Source organism: Ursus americanus, chromosome 12, assembly GCF_024610735.1.
Source record: "Ursus americanus isolate L20-20 chromosome 12, mUrsAme1.1.p, whole genome shotgun sequence".
Lineage (NCBI taxonomy): Eukaryota > Metazoa > Chordata > Mammalia > Carnivora > Ursidae > Ursus > Ursus americanus.
The window spans coordinates 69,361,547-69,376,209 of record NC_142138.1 but is presented as its reverse complement, the minus strand read 5'-3'; the positions used below and the strand labels follow the sequence as shown (position 1 = coordinate 69,376,209).

General features: G+C 47.7%; 2 non-coding genes across 2 annotated transcripts; both read right to left on the bottom strand.

The window, feature by feature from the left end:
* Positions 1 to 1,440: 1,440 nt before the first annotated feature.
* On the bottom strand, positions 1,441 to 1,513 carry TRNAV-CAC (transfer RNA valine (anticodon CAC)). Its single transcript has one exon. It is a non-coding gene; the product is annotated as a tRNA-Val (tRNA).
* Positions 1,514 to 13,338: 11,825 nt separating this feature from the next.
* Positions 13,339 to 13,412, bottom strand: TRNAN-GUU (transfer RNA asparagine (anticodon GUU)). Its single transcript has one exon. It is a non-coding gene; the product is annotated as a tRNA-Asn (tRNA).
* Between the last annotated feature and the right edge of the window lie 1,251 nt (positions 13,413 to 14,663).

Genomic DNA, 14,663 nt, shown 5'->3' with positions numbered 1-14,663 from the left:
GGAGAGGCAGAGGGAGCAGCAGACTCCCCACTGAGCAGGGATCCTGATGTGGGGCTTGACCCCGGGATCCTGGGATCCCGACATGAGCCAAAGGCAGACGCCCAACTGACTGAGCCACCCAGGCGCCCCTGTTGGTTTGTCTTAAAGGAGTGATAAAGTCAAGTCTCAGGTTCTCTTTAGATGAAAACCCTTGAAGCGAGGCGTTGGGTTTCTATGGTAAATGGAGGTGAGCCGCTGCCCTGGCTGCTCATCCCAGCTCTGCTCTCCTACCCAGGAGACGACAAGGACCCTGAGTCTGGACCTCTGGTATTTAGGGACTCAGTGCAGAGGCCCTTCTGCACATGTCCGTTGGTGCACACCACACTTACTGAAATGAAAAGGAAAATCCTAAGTAAGGCCACAGGGCCAAAAGGTCTCCCTGATTGGGAATCGAATTTGAGCAATAGCGTTGAAAACTCTAAATCCTATCCCATGATCACCAGGAATCCACACAGAACCCCTGCTTTGGCCCTTGCAGATGAACACCCGACAAGTAAAGGTTGGATTTCCCAGACAGAGAGAGCAAAAGTGGGGGCGATTCCCAGCCGCCCAAAGCTCCCAGCCCCCATCTCCTGCCCACCCCACCCCCCCCCACCCCCCCCACCCCCCCCCACCCCCCCCCCACCCCCCGCTGCTCATCACCTCTCCCAGCCTCAGCGGTGCTTTGGGTTCTGAGGTCCCACCACCGGGTAACTGGCCTGTGCTGCATTCCAGTCTAGCTTTAGCCCGGTGTGTGGCCGCGCCAAGGCCACGCTCTCTTTCTGAGCCTCGGTTTCCTGGCGAGTTAAGGTGCGGACTTGGCTCTCAGCGGGTGGGGAGCAGAGAGTCCCTCGACTTCGTGGCCTCCCAACTAGCTCAAGGGCTCTCCTGATGATGGCACCGGAAGGGCTCCTCTGGTGTGCCCGCGGGCTCAGGAGGTGGAGCCGGAAGCTCTTACTCGACGAGTCCCAGGGGCGCTTCGTTTTCTTTCGTTCCCTCGGGCAAATCCACGTGCGGGGCAAGCGTGCGGGGGTCGGGGAAAGCCAAGTGTGCTCCCCAGGGAAGAACTGGTTGGTTTTCAGAGCCGTGGGGCCCCGGTCAGCCAGCAGAGCCGATGGAGGCGCCAGAGGAGCAGGTTAGGGGGTTTCTGGATGCAGAGGAAACCTGAAGGGGACCTTGTCCCGCGTGCGCTCTTGGCCTGACGACCTGGCTGCGGCCTGCGCTCCACCGAGACTCGGAGCCGACGACCCCCGCCGCGTTGTTAAGCGCCGAGCAGGCTTTCAGGAAGCAAGGGGACTCCAGCCTTGCTTTGTGTTCGCTTTTCTGAATGGAAACTGGGGCTGCGCACGCTGAGGCCGCCTTGACAGAAAGCGCGCTCCTGTGTGGGTTCAGAACAGCAGCCCTTGGGAGTAAAAGGGAAGCTGTTTCCGCCCGGTTTCGAACCGGGGACCTTTCGCGTGTGAGGCGAACGTGATAACCACTACACTACGGAAACGAGACAGCCGGCGGGATTTCCTGCCGGAACCCTGAAAAGCTTGCGTCCTGCCGCTGCTGCGGTGCCCGCCAACTGCTTTCCTAAGTGCGAAAGGCCCCTGGAAGCACCCGCGACCCTGCAGGCAAGGGGGCCCCAGCGGCGCCGGCTTAGGATTCCGCGTCTCCCCATCCCGGGAAGCGAAGGCCCCGGGGATCCTGGGCGGTCTGGCTTCGGATCCGCATCAAACGCAGCCTTTGCAGATCCGGAGCGACGGGCCCCGGTGCGGAAGGCGCCCCGCCGACTCCCCAGCTCCCGAAGGGGGCGGGTCAGGTGCGTCTGAGCCCAGGCGCCCCGCCGCCCGGCCGTGGGGTCACCCGCCCTCCTGGGCCCACGGCGGCCCCTCTCGCTGCGGGGGCGGTCAGGGCTTTCGGCTCGCGGCCGCCGCTCGGCGCCTGGAATCCTCCCAGGACCCCGAGGACGCGCTCTCCCCGGCCTCCCGGCTGCACAGCGCCGCCTGCCCTGCGCGCTCTTCCCTCGCCGGCCCTTTGGCTCTGCGCTTCTCCCTCCTCCCGGGTCCTCTCGCCAAAAGGGAGTCTCTTTGGTATTCTCTGGGCAAAAGTGGTCCCTCCGGTTCCTGCCTGGGCTGCTTTAAAGCCACTGACAAGAAGCCTGTGGCCTTGACCATCCAACAGTGTCCAGTGAAACCCCGGCCATGGGACGGAGGGCTGAAAAGGAAGCGCAAGAAACCGTTTTTAGTGGCGCAGAGCCCACGAGTGACATAGCCATGACTGGGAGGGAAGGTCTATTCCTGCCTGGCGTTTATGGATGATTCTTGGGTGGGCTGCCTTGGAGTCTCCCTGTGGCTCCGCAGCCAGACCTGAATAGGCTGGTGGTGACATTTGCTGTGGCCACAGCCACCTTCACGGAGGCCTTAAGTATTTGGAACAAAGTGAAGACGAAAAGCCTAGAAAACTAGATTTTTAAAGTTGTTTTCTCTCTCCCTCCCCCATTCGAGTGTGGACGACGTTACCGTGTGATATTGACTGCTCCGTTATTAAAGGACAGCTACTTTCCTGATATTTGGCAGTTTCTCATAAAGGTAAAAAGTATACCTACATTGGTACCTGGTAATATTGCTATTTACTTGCTGAGGAAAATGAATGCCTACATCCAAAAGAGGCTTCTGCACAAACCCAGGTGCGATGTCATTCTCCAGGCAAAGCTGGATAAAACCCACATGCCCATCAACAGAGGTGCTACACAAACCCTTGTATATTTTTAGAATGGATTGGTACTCTAGTCAAAACGTCCACACGACGGATAAGGCAATAACACGGATAACCCCCTCAAGCAGTGTGTTCAGGGAAAGATGCCCACCATAAACACTTTTTTGAACACCTAAAACACATGTATTTCAATGTATCTAGCAGAGAAGAGTGGTTCCCTCTCAGAAATCTTTTGCCAGGAAACTTCCTGGGTTGATGGAAATACATTGGTCTGGCTGATAGTCACAAAGGTTTATACCTTTATCACATTTTCGCTGTCTGCTTTCTAGATCTACGACCTTAACATCAAACATAAATTAACAGTGTCTTTGAATGACAGATCAGACCGGGTGAACCTAACACATACATACAGAATATTCCATGCAAAAGTAAAGTTAGTTTTTAAAACCTGAGAATTCTCAAAAAGATTACTTATTTTAGTTCTGTTCAATTCAATAAACATTACACTAAATATTTAGTTCAATATTTGCTTCATATGTACACAAATAAATTAATTTCATGTATTCTATAAAACCTATGCAAAAAGCTGATACATTAGAACCTTTTACATGTCCTAGACAATGCTAGAAGTCTGGAACCTCTCACTCCCATTTACCCGCCTTCTCATCATCGAGTGTGTGGCATTAATTTTATTTGAACATACATTTTGAATTCATAGACATTATTGTTTGGATAGTGATATTTATTTGACTTGGCCACATATTTAACCTAGCCATCACTGCTCTTCATTCCTACCTTCATTTTCCACATTTCCCTTGTGGCCATTTAACTTCCGCCTGAAGAGTTACCTTTTGCATTTCCTTTAGTTAGGGTCAGCTGCTTACATGGTAAGGTCTTCCCTTCCTCTTGAAAGATATTTGGCCAGGGATTAGCAGCACCTAGTAGGTTGGAAATGATCTTGCTCTAGTCCTTCCCTGAGGTCTTCTTTTTCATTGTTTTTGCTGAGAATTCAGCTCCCAATCTTTGGACAACGTAATGGGAATTCGCCGCCCCCCCCCAATCTGGGTGCCGCTATGATTGTTTTCATTTGTCTTTGGTGTTCAGCAGTTTGGGGGTGTGCCTTTTTTGTCCTTATCTGGCTTGAAGTTCATTGACCTTCTTGCACATGTGGTTGGATAGATCACCACGATTTTTCCTTAACTGTAATATCTTTCAATAGAGTTTCTGCCCCGCTCTCTGGCTCCTCCAACGTCTGAGACTTTAATTACACGTGTGTTAGGCCTTCAGGACACAGCCCATATCTTTGTTACAGTCTTTTCTCAATTTCTCTTGCTTTTAGCTCTCTATGCTTAAGTCTGGAGAGTTTCTTTCTACTTACGTATTTCCAGGTTAATACTCTCTCTTCCAAACTACTATGAAACTCTCCTGCTGGCTTTTTAAAATGCCAACTATTATATAATTTATTTCGACAATTTTCATCTGATTTTTAAAATTGATTCTATTTCTCTGATGAAAACTTTTATCTTCTCATCTATTTTCTGGACAGCTGAATCATACCACTTTATCTTCTTAAAGTAATTGTGAGTAACTTTTAAGTAATTTAAGTCACCTCTACACCCAACATGGGCCTTGAACTCACAAGCCCAAGATCAAGAGTCACATGTTCTACTGGCTGAGCCAGGCAGATGCCCCTAAACCTAGCACTTTAAGTTCCCATCTCATAACTCAATATCTCAATCACCCGTGAATCAATTTCAATGCTTTGCCTCTTTTCCCCTCTCTCTTTTCTCTCTTCCCTGACATTCCTAGAATATTGTGATTGAATGATGAACCTGTTGTGTGAAGAATGACAGCCTGTTTGGATGATGTTTCTCTGAAGATTATTCACCCTCTCCCCCAGCAGGCAGCAGAGGAACAGACCACGTCCAATCCCTGACTAAGCTGCTTTGCAGTTTGTGTGTGCTCATGGGAAGCCTCCGTCCACAGCTAGTTTGCTCACACTGCTGCGCTGTAGAGGGCTGGGCTCCCACCTGAGACCTTGGCATGTTGCCTCGGGCCCCTCCTCTTCGGTGAATCCTGAACTTCAGTTTGTATCTCCTCAGCACCATGGTAGGGCTGAAAAGTCCCCTCTCTTTCAGCCACACTCGGCTTGCCTTCATAGCCTCTTATGTGCACATAGCTTAATTTGCAAATGTATCGAGGGGAAATTCTGTCCCAAGCAACCAGGTCACTTACCCCACTCCAGGATCCTGGCTCCTCAAGTCTGAATCCTTGGACAGCTCCACACGTCGTACCTCCTCCTCCTCTTTCTCTGTCCAGGCCTATGACATTTCTTAATGTGTTGCTGTTTTCTCTGACTCTTGTAGCTGCCTTCTCTCCAGCTTCTCAATCTCCTGTTCCTGCCAAGAACTGGCAAATGCCCCGAGGGGGAAAAGGTAGAAAATTAGTTTCATTCCATTCATTCATTCTCTTCCCTCTTCTCTTCTCTCCAGCTGAACTGATAGCTCTCCAAAGACTTCCAACAGAATTCTTCAGTTCAGATTTTCTTTTTAGGGTGAATGCTGGTTTACTACAAATACTCCATCATCACTGAAAGATGAAATCTACAACTTCCAGATAAATTATATTTACTTTTCTTTCCTTAAAAACGGGGGGGGGGATCACTAGTGCATACTTGACGTTTTCTTACAATACTTGGAGTAAGTCTGACTGGATATTAAAAGCTCTTGCTAGAAGCATGTGCAAAAGACTGTCTACCATGAGCTGAACAATCATCATGCCCGTCCAAGGTGCAAGGATTTAATGAAGTTGGATCCAGTCCCCTGCTGCGCTATCTCCACTCAGTGAAATCACCACAAAAATTAACAAGTAACCAGTTTTCCAGGTGCTGGTCACTAATACGGAGAAGAGGACAAACAAACCAGTTAACACTCCTCCTTTATTCTGAGGAACGTCGAAAGCCAGCAGTGGTACAGTTAGAAGCGGAAACCAAAGTCTTAATTATCATACTACTAACAGCTTTCTCAGAGCTTCGGTGTGTGACCGGCACACAGTTCCTCGGTGCTGTACCGTGTATAGCGCCTCTAGTCCACATAACCACCCCGAGATACTGTAGGTTATGACCACCCTTGTTGCAGATGAGAACACTCGGGCGCTGAAAGGCTGAGCTGACTTGCCAAGGGCCCCAGCCCGGCGGTGGTGAGAGCCAGCGCTCAGCCAGGCCGTCTGCCTCCCGAGCCCCTGCGCTTGGCCATCATGCCGGTGCTAACTGAGAAGACTTCGCCAAAATTTCCGTCTCCTCCTTCTTGCTCAACCTCAATGATTTGAAAAGAGAGAGAGAGAGAAGATTCAAAGTAAAGCCTACAAAACATTGAGAACTAACTGATGAAATAAAGGAGAAAGAGCACACGAAACGATTTAGTCTCCCCAGAAACAGTCTTCATGGCTTCAGGGATCATGCAGCCCCATCTCCCAACCAGAAGTATTTATGAAGTTTTGATTCTTCTTAATGGTCTGAACAAGGAAGTTCCCCAGAGAGGCTAGAAAGAGAGAATGAAAGAAGAAAAGGAATGGAAAGGAAAGGGAAGGGAAGAGAAGAGAAAAAAGAAAGGAAAAGAAAAAAGGTTGACTGTGCCTTTTGTGTTCAAAGTGCAGAGGAGACAGACAGCTGAGTATTCTTGCCTACCTGACCTAGGGCAAAAGGGAGTGCTCCTGGAGTGACAAGGGGAAGGGAGGCTAGCCCATAAAAATGAGACAGAATCATGCTTCTCAAAGTTCATTAATGAACACAGCACTTCCATATTTGGCCACATCCATGTGCCTTTATCATCCATTAGCTAATATTTTCCATCCTTTGATTTATAACTTTTCCACAGTCAATTTATTTTAAAAATTGATTGTATATCAGCATTCCAATGGAAATACCGGTAGGAACTGCCACAAACAGGATGTAACTCTAAAATTACATAAAAGGAAAAAGTTGTGTTGTTATGGTTAATAACAACAAGCAGGGGCGGGGAGCCTCCCCAAGCGATCCTGTGAGGCGTGGGCAGGAGCCGCCTTTAGAGTAACCTAGAGCAAGGCTGGGGCTAGAATGATCGGCGCAAGAAAACCCTGGTCATGCCCGGTTTACCACTGCCCTGCAGTAGCCAGGGCATGGAATGGTTCCTCTTTACCAACCAAGGGAAAACAGGAACGTCCTCCTCTCCTTTAAAGCTCAGGGAAAGCCGGGAGATCAGTACAGACACAGGAGCTACTGGTGCCAGGGATGTACTAGAAGGACTAAAACGAATCTAATGCTGAAGAATCAGAACCTTGAAATAAACACATCTTATGTGTAACTGATGTGCCAGATGAATGAGCCAAATGTGTTTCAGACGCAGAGGCCACTGGGCATGTATGGCAATTGAGTGCTTGAAATGTGGCTAGTGCTGAGAAACTGAATTTTCACATTTGTTTCTTGTACTCCATAATTAAGTTCAAACGGCTACACGTGGCCAGTGGCCCCAGTACAGGATAGCGCAGGGTAGAGAACAACCATCACCCCACGTCTGGTGAAGCTGACTAACTCATCGTCTGCTTTATTTCTCTGTAGCAGTAAACAGATTAATGACACCTCACTTTTAATAACAATTCTTTTTTCTAAGATTTATCTGAGAGAGAGAGAGTGCACACACAGGAGCGTGGCGGGGGAGGGGCAGAGGGAGAGGGAAGGAGAATCTTAAGCGGACTGTGCTGAGTGCAGAGCCCAACAATTCACGACCCTGAGATTATGACCAAAAGAGATTATGAGATTATGAGCCAAAACCAAGAGTCTGATGCTTAACCCACTGTGCCACCCAGGCGCCCCTAATAACAATTCTGAATGGCTTTCTTCAGCTGCCTAGATACTGCTGAGTGTCAGTTCAACCCCAGGGGCCATCTCTCCTGCTGCCTCTGCTTCCTCCTCGGATCCACACACCTTCCCCAAGCGAACGAATGGGAGCCTCAGCCAGTCCTGCTCTCACAGAAAGGATCTCAGTCCCTTGGCTGGTCATGGGGCTCTACACAGGTGGTGGCTTCACGTCTTTCCCCCAGAGTTGCTGAAGCACTCTGTTGGCCCAATGTTGTACATTGTAGAAGTTTCCTTCTTTTTGAACTTCCTAGGACAAGAGCATGACTCCAGGCTCTGGCTGGCAGGAGGCCACATAGAGCCCCACAGTCTCTGTGTGGATTAGGTGATGCAGGAGTGAGAGAGTCGTGTCAGCCACTGTGGGTCTCTGGTAGGATTTTTTTCCCATCCCCCAGGACACTACATTTGATTCCCAAGAGCAGTGTTTTTACTGAATTTTGCAAAGCTAATTTTTCTATAGCACAGACAAGACTGCGGAACAAGAATAGAAGTCACAGAAGCAATGGCCTTTCTGGTCATTCAAGAGTAAAGACAAAGTTCTGAGGTAGGACTTAAATGGTGATGGCGAGGCTTTGACCTTTCATGGGAGCCAGAAGGCCAAGCCCAGCAAAACCCTGGCCCCTTAGGGGCTTTGACTCTGGATGCCAATACCCTTCATTCCCCAAGTCTGTCCAGAGTGAAAGAGCATCCTAGAACAAAGGGAAAACACAACATTTCGCCTAGATCCACCAGAAGCTGAGGGTGGGACACAAAGGACCAGAGTGGAGAGTGACACAGAGCAAAGGACAACGGGTGTGCTGACTGAACACTAACTGGGAATTGGCTTTATTTAAGGACTAGAAAGGACCTGTCTTCAGATGGTCCAAGGGCTCCATTTTCCACAGAGGCCCCTCCACGCCCGAACATATTTCCAAGCTAGCTACGATGTGTAAACAGAGGTTAATATGAAAATCATATTTCAATATCAGTAGTAAAGAGATTCTGAATGAGGTATCTCACTCACTGTCGACTTATAGAAATGGGAACAGTTATAAGAATGTTGTCATTAAACAAAGAGAAAAACAGGATTTATAAAAGAGACAGAAAAGACAGGAGAAAGAAAAAACCCACAGAAGGCTTGAGAATATTTTGTTTTTGTTTTTGTTTTTCCTTTCCTTGGTAAACGGATGAGCTGGAAGCCAGTAAACAGCCAGTCTGGACACTTCATTCTGGTGAAGCTGCCTACCTCACCAGGTCAATAGTTTAGGCTATTTGTGAATGCTCCCAAAAGTTCTTGAAAGTTTAGTTGTGGGATGAATGTGGTGACTCCCCGCCCACACCCCAACTTTCTTTGTGTGATACCTGCCAAGGCCCTTCCTTTGGCATCTCTTAATTAAGCCTAACTGAACTACTTTCTCCATCAGCATTTCTCAACTTCACCACCACCACTGTTGAGTCATAATTATTCTGAAGCGAGCAGACTTGACAATGCGCACTTTGCTCTCTCCTTGACACACTTTAACAGCTGGATATCAGCCTAAGGTGCCGGTTGTGAGCAACACAGAAGTAATTACATAGCAGAGGAAAGCCAAAAATCCGAGGACGGCAAAATATCACAGTAATAGCGTCAACTTACTTTGCCTTCCTGCCTCGGCCAAACCAGAAGAAGTATCAACTTCTCCACTCAACCATAGCCAAGTGGCTTTAAACTTTTTCAAACCAAGGCCTACTAAATATAAAGTACAAAATGTGAACCATTAAAAACCTTTACCAATGTAAGCCAACCTGAATAAGACCTGATGCAGGACCAACTGAAGTACCGAACTTTACCTGCCACAGAAATCTTCCCCATGACTTTTCCCACCCAAGAGCTCACAGAGTCATCTCCATCCCACAGCAACCCCCCCACTTCTATCAATATATGTTAATTTTTCTTGGCCTTTACTTTCACATACGTTGAATCATAAAGCATATACTGGTATTTTGGGGTGGGGAGAGAGGTATTCGTCTGATTTCTTTCACTCAACATCATGTCTGTGAAATTTATCCATGTTTTCCATGCCGTTCTTGTTTCCATATTCCTTGCATGAATTATGTCTCAATATATTTATTCTGCTCTTGGGCATTTGAGTTGGTTCCAGCTTAGGATGTTTTGAATGGATAGGAACATTCTTTTATATGTCTTTTAGTGGACATACACATTTCTCTAGGACAGCCCGTTTTAATGGAAATAAATGCCAGTCACATATAATTCTAATTTTTCTAGGAGATACATTTTTTAAATGATTTTATTTATTTATTTATTTATTTATTTGAGAGACAGAGAGCTAGAGAGCACAAGTGGGGGAGAAGGAGAAGTAGGCTCTGACGTAGGGCTTCATCCCAGGACTCTGGGATCGTGACCTGAGCTGAAGGCAGACAAATCACTGAGCCACCCAGGTTCCCCATAGTAGATACATTTTTAAAAGTAAAATGAAAGAGATGAAATCTATTTTAATATTGTACTAGACCTACTTTATCACAACTATTATCATTGCAACATGTGATACGAACAACATTTCAGGTGTTCAGGGGTTGCATGGGGCTTGAATTCTCATTTGGACAGCACAGGACTAAGGTACGTAGCTAAAAGTAGAATTTCTGGGCCACAGTATATAACCATGAATGCATGACCCTCAGTTGACACTGCCAAATTTTTTTCCAACAGTTTTGGAATTTATTTTTACTCTTTCCAGAATTAAGCATCTCCAGAGCTCCTCATCCCATCAGCATTTGGGGTTGTCAGTCTTTTTAATTTTTTTTTAAGTCAGGTTTATAGAGATGTAATTTACATACAGTAAAATTCATGAACATTAGATTATGTTACATTCTTTACATGGTATTGTTTCTTCACAAAGCTGGATGTTGGTGGTTGCTGTGATGAAAAGCGAGCACCACGCAAAACAAAACAAATCAATGTGTGACTAGGAATGAAGTGTGAGAAGATCTGAGAAGCCATGCAGTGCACAACAGGAAGACATATGATTTTGAAATATCAGAACACGGAAAACAACAAACTGCTCTGTTGAACTTTAGCAGAGAGTCAAGAGAACATGTAAGAATATGCACAGCACCACCCACATACCCACAATATACAGAATATTACGTGAACCCAGCAAGCAATAGCATTCCCCAAGTAAAAACCTGAAAATACCGACCGGAGTCCTCAGGACAACAGACAATCAAAAAATCTCACACGCTAGATTCGTTGTCATCTATGACCTAACAGGGAAGAGGTCCCTGTCAACTACCACTCATCAGAGATTAGCCCCAGGAATTTCCTTCATAAAATTAAACCACAATTACACACCGATGCCTGCTGATAGGAGAAAATAGCGATGCACAGTGAGAGAGAGAGAGAGAGAAAAGAGTTTTCCAATCACCCTACTTACTGGGGAAAAGGCAAAGAGTTCACTTTCTGCTCACGAGATTCAAAAGAAGAACTGAGCCAATAGCATTAACGGTCCAGGTGTGCAGGAGGAGCCGGCAGAGGGCAGGATTCTATTGGCACCAGTGAGAGGTCTCAGAAGGGCTAATTTGTGTGGACATAGCAAAAACCAAAACGGTCAGTTATCTGCATGCCAACTCACCATTGCATGGCAAGGAGAATAAGCATTACAGATTGTTTTCATCAAATAAAAGCAAAACCAACGTTTATTTTATTTTTTTTTATTTTACTTCATTAAGCAGTCTCTACAGCCAACATGGGGCTCAAACTCATGATCCTGAGATCAAGAGTCGCATGCTGTTCCAACTGAGCCAGCCAGGTGCACCCAAGATTTATTTTTCAAAAAGAGAAAAACCATCTAGAGCCAGAGAGATTTTTCTCCCCTTGGGTAAGCTACTTGGCTGGAAGCAAAGCCATCACTCTGAGCAGGCTGCCCCGGACTCAGCTGACTACAGAAAACAATGACAGTGATTGGAGGACTCTGTATTCAATGACTGCATGCTGAAAGGTTAGCTGTCCAACATATGCAGCAGAATGTCTCTGTGTACTGTTCACGATGTCCCTCTGTTGTACCTGCCCTTTAGTTAAGTCAGGAGGGCACCATTTCCCTTATCAGAATATCATAGAGAGAGGTTCAGAGAGATGGTTCCCTTGACAAGGAAATGAAGAAAGGGACATGGATAGGTTGGGAAATAAATGGGAATATATTTGGTACTGTTCCTGTGGAAGACAAATTTGCAGGATTTCCTAAAATTAGAAGCCTATGAATATTGTAATATAGTACTTGCTCTTCCAGCTCTGTGCACTATAGAAATACCTGCACAGGGGGCCAAAGGCATGTGTACAAGAATGATGGTTGCAGCCTATTCATAATCATAAAACCATAAAGCCGACTTAATCGCAAAAGCAATACGAAAGAGGTTAAATAGAGACTACACGTATACTATGGAAGAAATGCCTCTGTCCAAAAAAAATGCAGAGGATAATTATGACGAAGATTCTACTGATCAGGACCTTATTGATAGAGCAATTACAAATCCACGCACTTCCTGGGGACAGGTTACCACTGTTGGCCTCATGCCACAGATGAAAAACACTGAGGCACATCGACACCAAACGCTGGCGAACACGCGGAGCAACAGGAACTCTCATTTATTGCTGATGGGAATGCAAAAACATACAGCCACTTTGGAAGACAGTTTGGCCATTTCCTACAAAACTAAAAATATTTTCTTACTGGAGAGGCCTGCAGTCGGGCTCCCTGCTATTAGCCAGAGGAGTGGAAACGTTACGCCACAAAAAACCTGCCCAACGATGCCTACAGCAGCTTTGGTCACAACTGCCAAAACTTAGAAGCAACCAAGGCGTCCTTTAGTAGGTGAAGGGATAAATGAACTGTGGTACTTACAGACAAGGTAGTAATACTCAGCACTTCAAAGAAATGAGCTGCCAATCCTTGACAAGACATCGAGGAATCTTAAATGCCTATTATACGTGAAAGAAGCCGATTTGAAAAGGCTTGCATAGTAGGATTCCCACTATATGACATTCTGGAAAAGGCAAAACTGTGGAAACAGTAAAAGGATCCGTGGTTGCCAGATAGGGGGCACAGAGGATTTTTAGGGTAGTGGAAATACTTTGTGTGATCCTATAATGGTGGATACTTTCAGGATACATTTGTCCAAACCCAGAGAGAGGAGAATACCAAGAGTGAACCCCAAGGTAAACTATGGCCTTTGGGTGATGATGATGTGTTAATGTAGGTTCATCAGTTGTAAGAAATGCAGCACTCCAGTGGGGGATGTTGACAATGAGGGAGGCTATTCATGTGGGGGTGGAGGGCAGGAAGTATGTGGGACATCTCTGTACCTTCCCCTCAATTTGCTGTGAATCTAAAACTGCTCTAAAAAATAAGTCTTAATTAAAAAAAAAAAAAAGGAAGCACCTTTAAGAAGAATCTTCCAAAAGTAAGCAATTTTGAACAATGAATGCAAAGAAATTTAGAATTTTTTTTAAATTGAGACACAAAAGTTTAACTTATTCTTCCCATCTTTAAGGGCAGAAAAAGAAATTTTACCCAACTGTACCTGGTTTCTCATATCTGTCTGAAGAGTTCCCGTTTAGAGGTACGAAGCTGATAGCCGAGCAGCTATGTAAGAGAACCAGGTCGGGGATGGGGAGATGGGTCTTACATATGAGTTAGCTTCTGTGAGGTGGACAGGACCCAGCAGGAAAGGGGAATTGAGTTAAAAGTCTGGGGCTCCGTCCCTGGGTGGGCTCGAACCACCAACCTTTCGGTTAACAGCCGAACGCGCTAACCGATTGCGCCACAGAGACACAGGTCCCCTGCCCGCCCTGGCCTTCTCAAGTAGGAAGGACCTACTCACCTCGGGGACGCGCCGCCCACTAGACGACAGAAGTTCTAAAGCCTTGGAAAACCCGGGACCGGGACCGGAATCGACGCAGCTCGTTCATCACGTGAAACCGCTGTGTTGGGCGATTCTGAAGACAAAAGGGCAGCCCACGGCCTCGCCGGGTTTGCTCCCCACCCGCCTTCAGTGCTGGGTCCTCGCGGTCTGAGGCGCGCGGGCTGCACGGGAAGCTGCAAGTTGGTGGGCTCGCCTGAGGGCCCTTCCCGTTTCCCGCCTTCACCGGACCGCCGCTGGTCGCCACTTCTGCCCAGGACGAATGTGCGGCCTGGAGGGGGTGGGAAAGAGATAAGCGGTCGGAAGGAGAGCATGTGTCCGCCGTTTGGGGTTGCCTTCGGGGCCGGTGGGGTACTTCCGCTGCCTTCCTGGCTTCCCTTGCCGAGCAGGGAAGCTCTACGAGGGCAGTCGTTGTGGTGATGGTGGCTCTTGTGTCCCCACGCCAAGCACAGGGTCACATATTCACCAGGACGCTCTACTGGGACGTGTTAAATTCCGTGGCCGTCTTAGCTTTTAGGCCCTTGACGAACTGAGGAGCCCCGTGAATGGAAATAATGAAAAGCTTTTCAAATGGAAATTTCTGTTTTCGAACTTCTCAAACTTCTAAGCATTCACTGCGCAGCATCCCCAGCGGGGGCAACAGGAAAGGCCTCCCGCGGGCCATGCACGCGCGAGCTCCGCGCGCTCCGTGGGGGCGGCCGGGGGCGCAGGCCGCGCGAAGGCACGGGGAGCAGAGGGAGGCGCCGCGAGGCCGGGAAGCTGCGGAGGCGGGTCCCGGGGCAACAAGACCTCCCCCGCGCCGTGCGCAGCGGTAAGCGCCAGATCCTGGAGAGAGGAGTACGGTTCTTGTATCGTTGCTGAAGGAGGAGGAAGGAAGAGGAAAGAGAACCTGCAAGAACGACAACCGCGTAGACATATAGCGCTCGCTCGCTCTCAAAAAAAAAAAAAAAAAAAAAAGGCAGCAAACTATTATGAGGGCTGTTGGTCAGGGAGACTTGGAGCACAGCGGTTGCCAGCCGGTCCGTGGCTCTCCGTCGCTGGGTAGTGCTTAGTAGTCTGCGTTGCCCTCGGTTCCAATCCGCCTCAAAGCAGTATCTCGTCAGGCTGTGGCGAGGGTTACAAACCTGCAGGAGCTGCGCCCCTTGCCAGAGCGGCTGGAGAG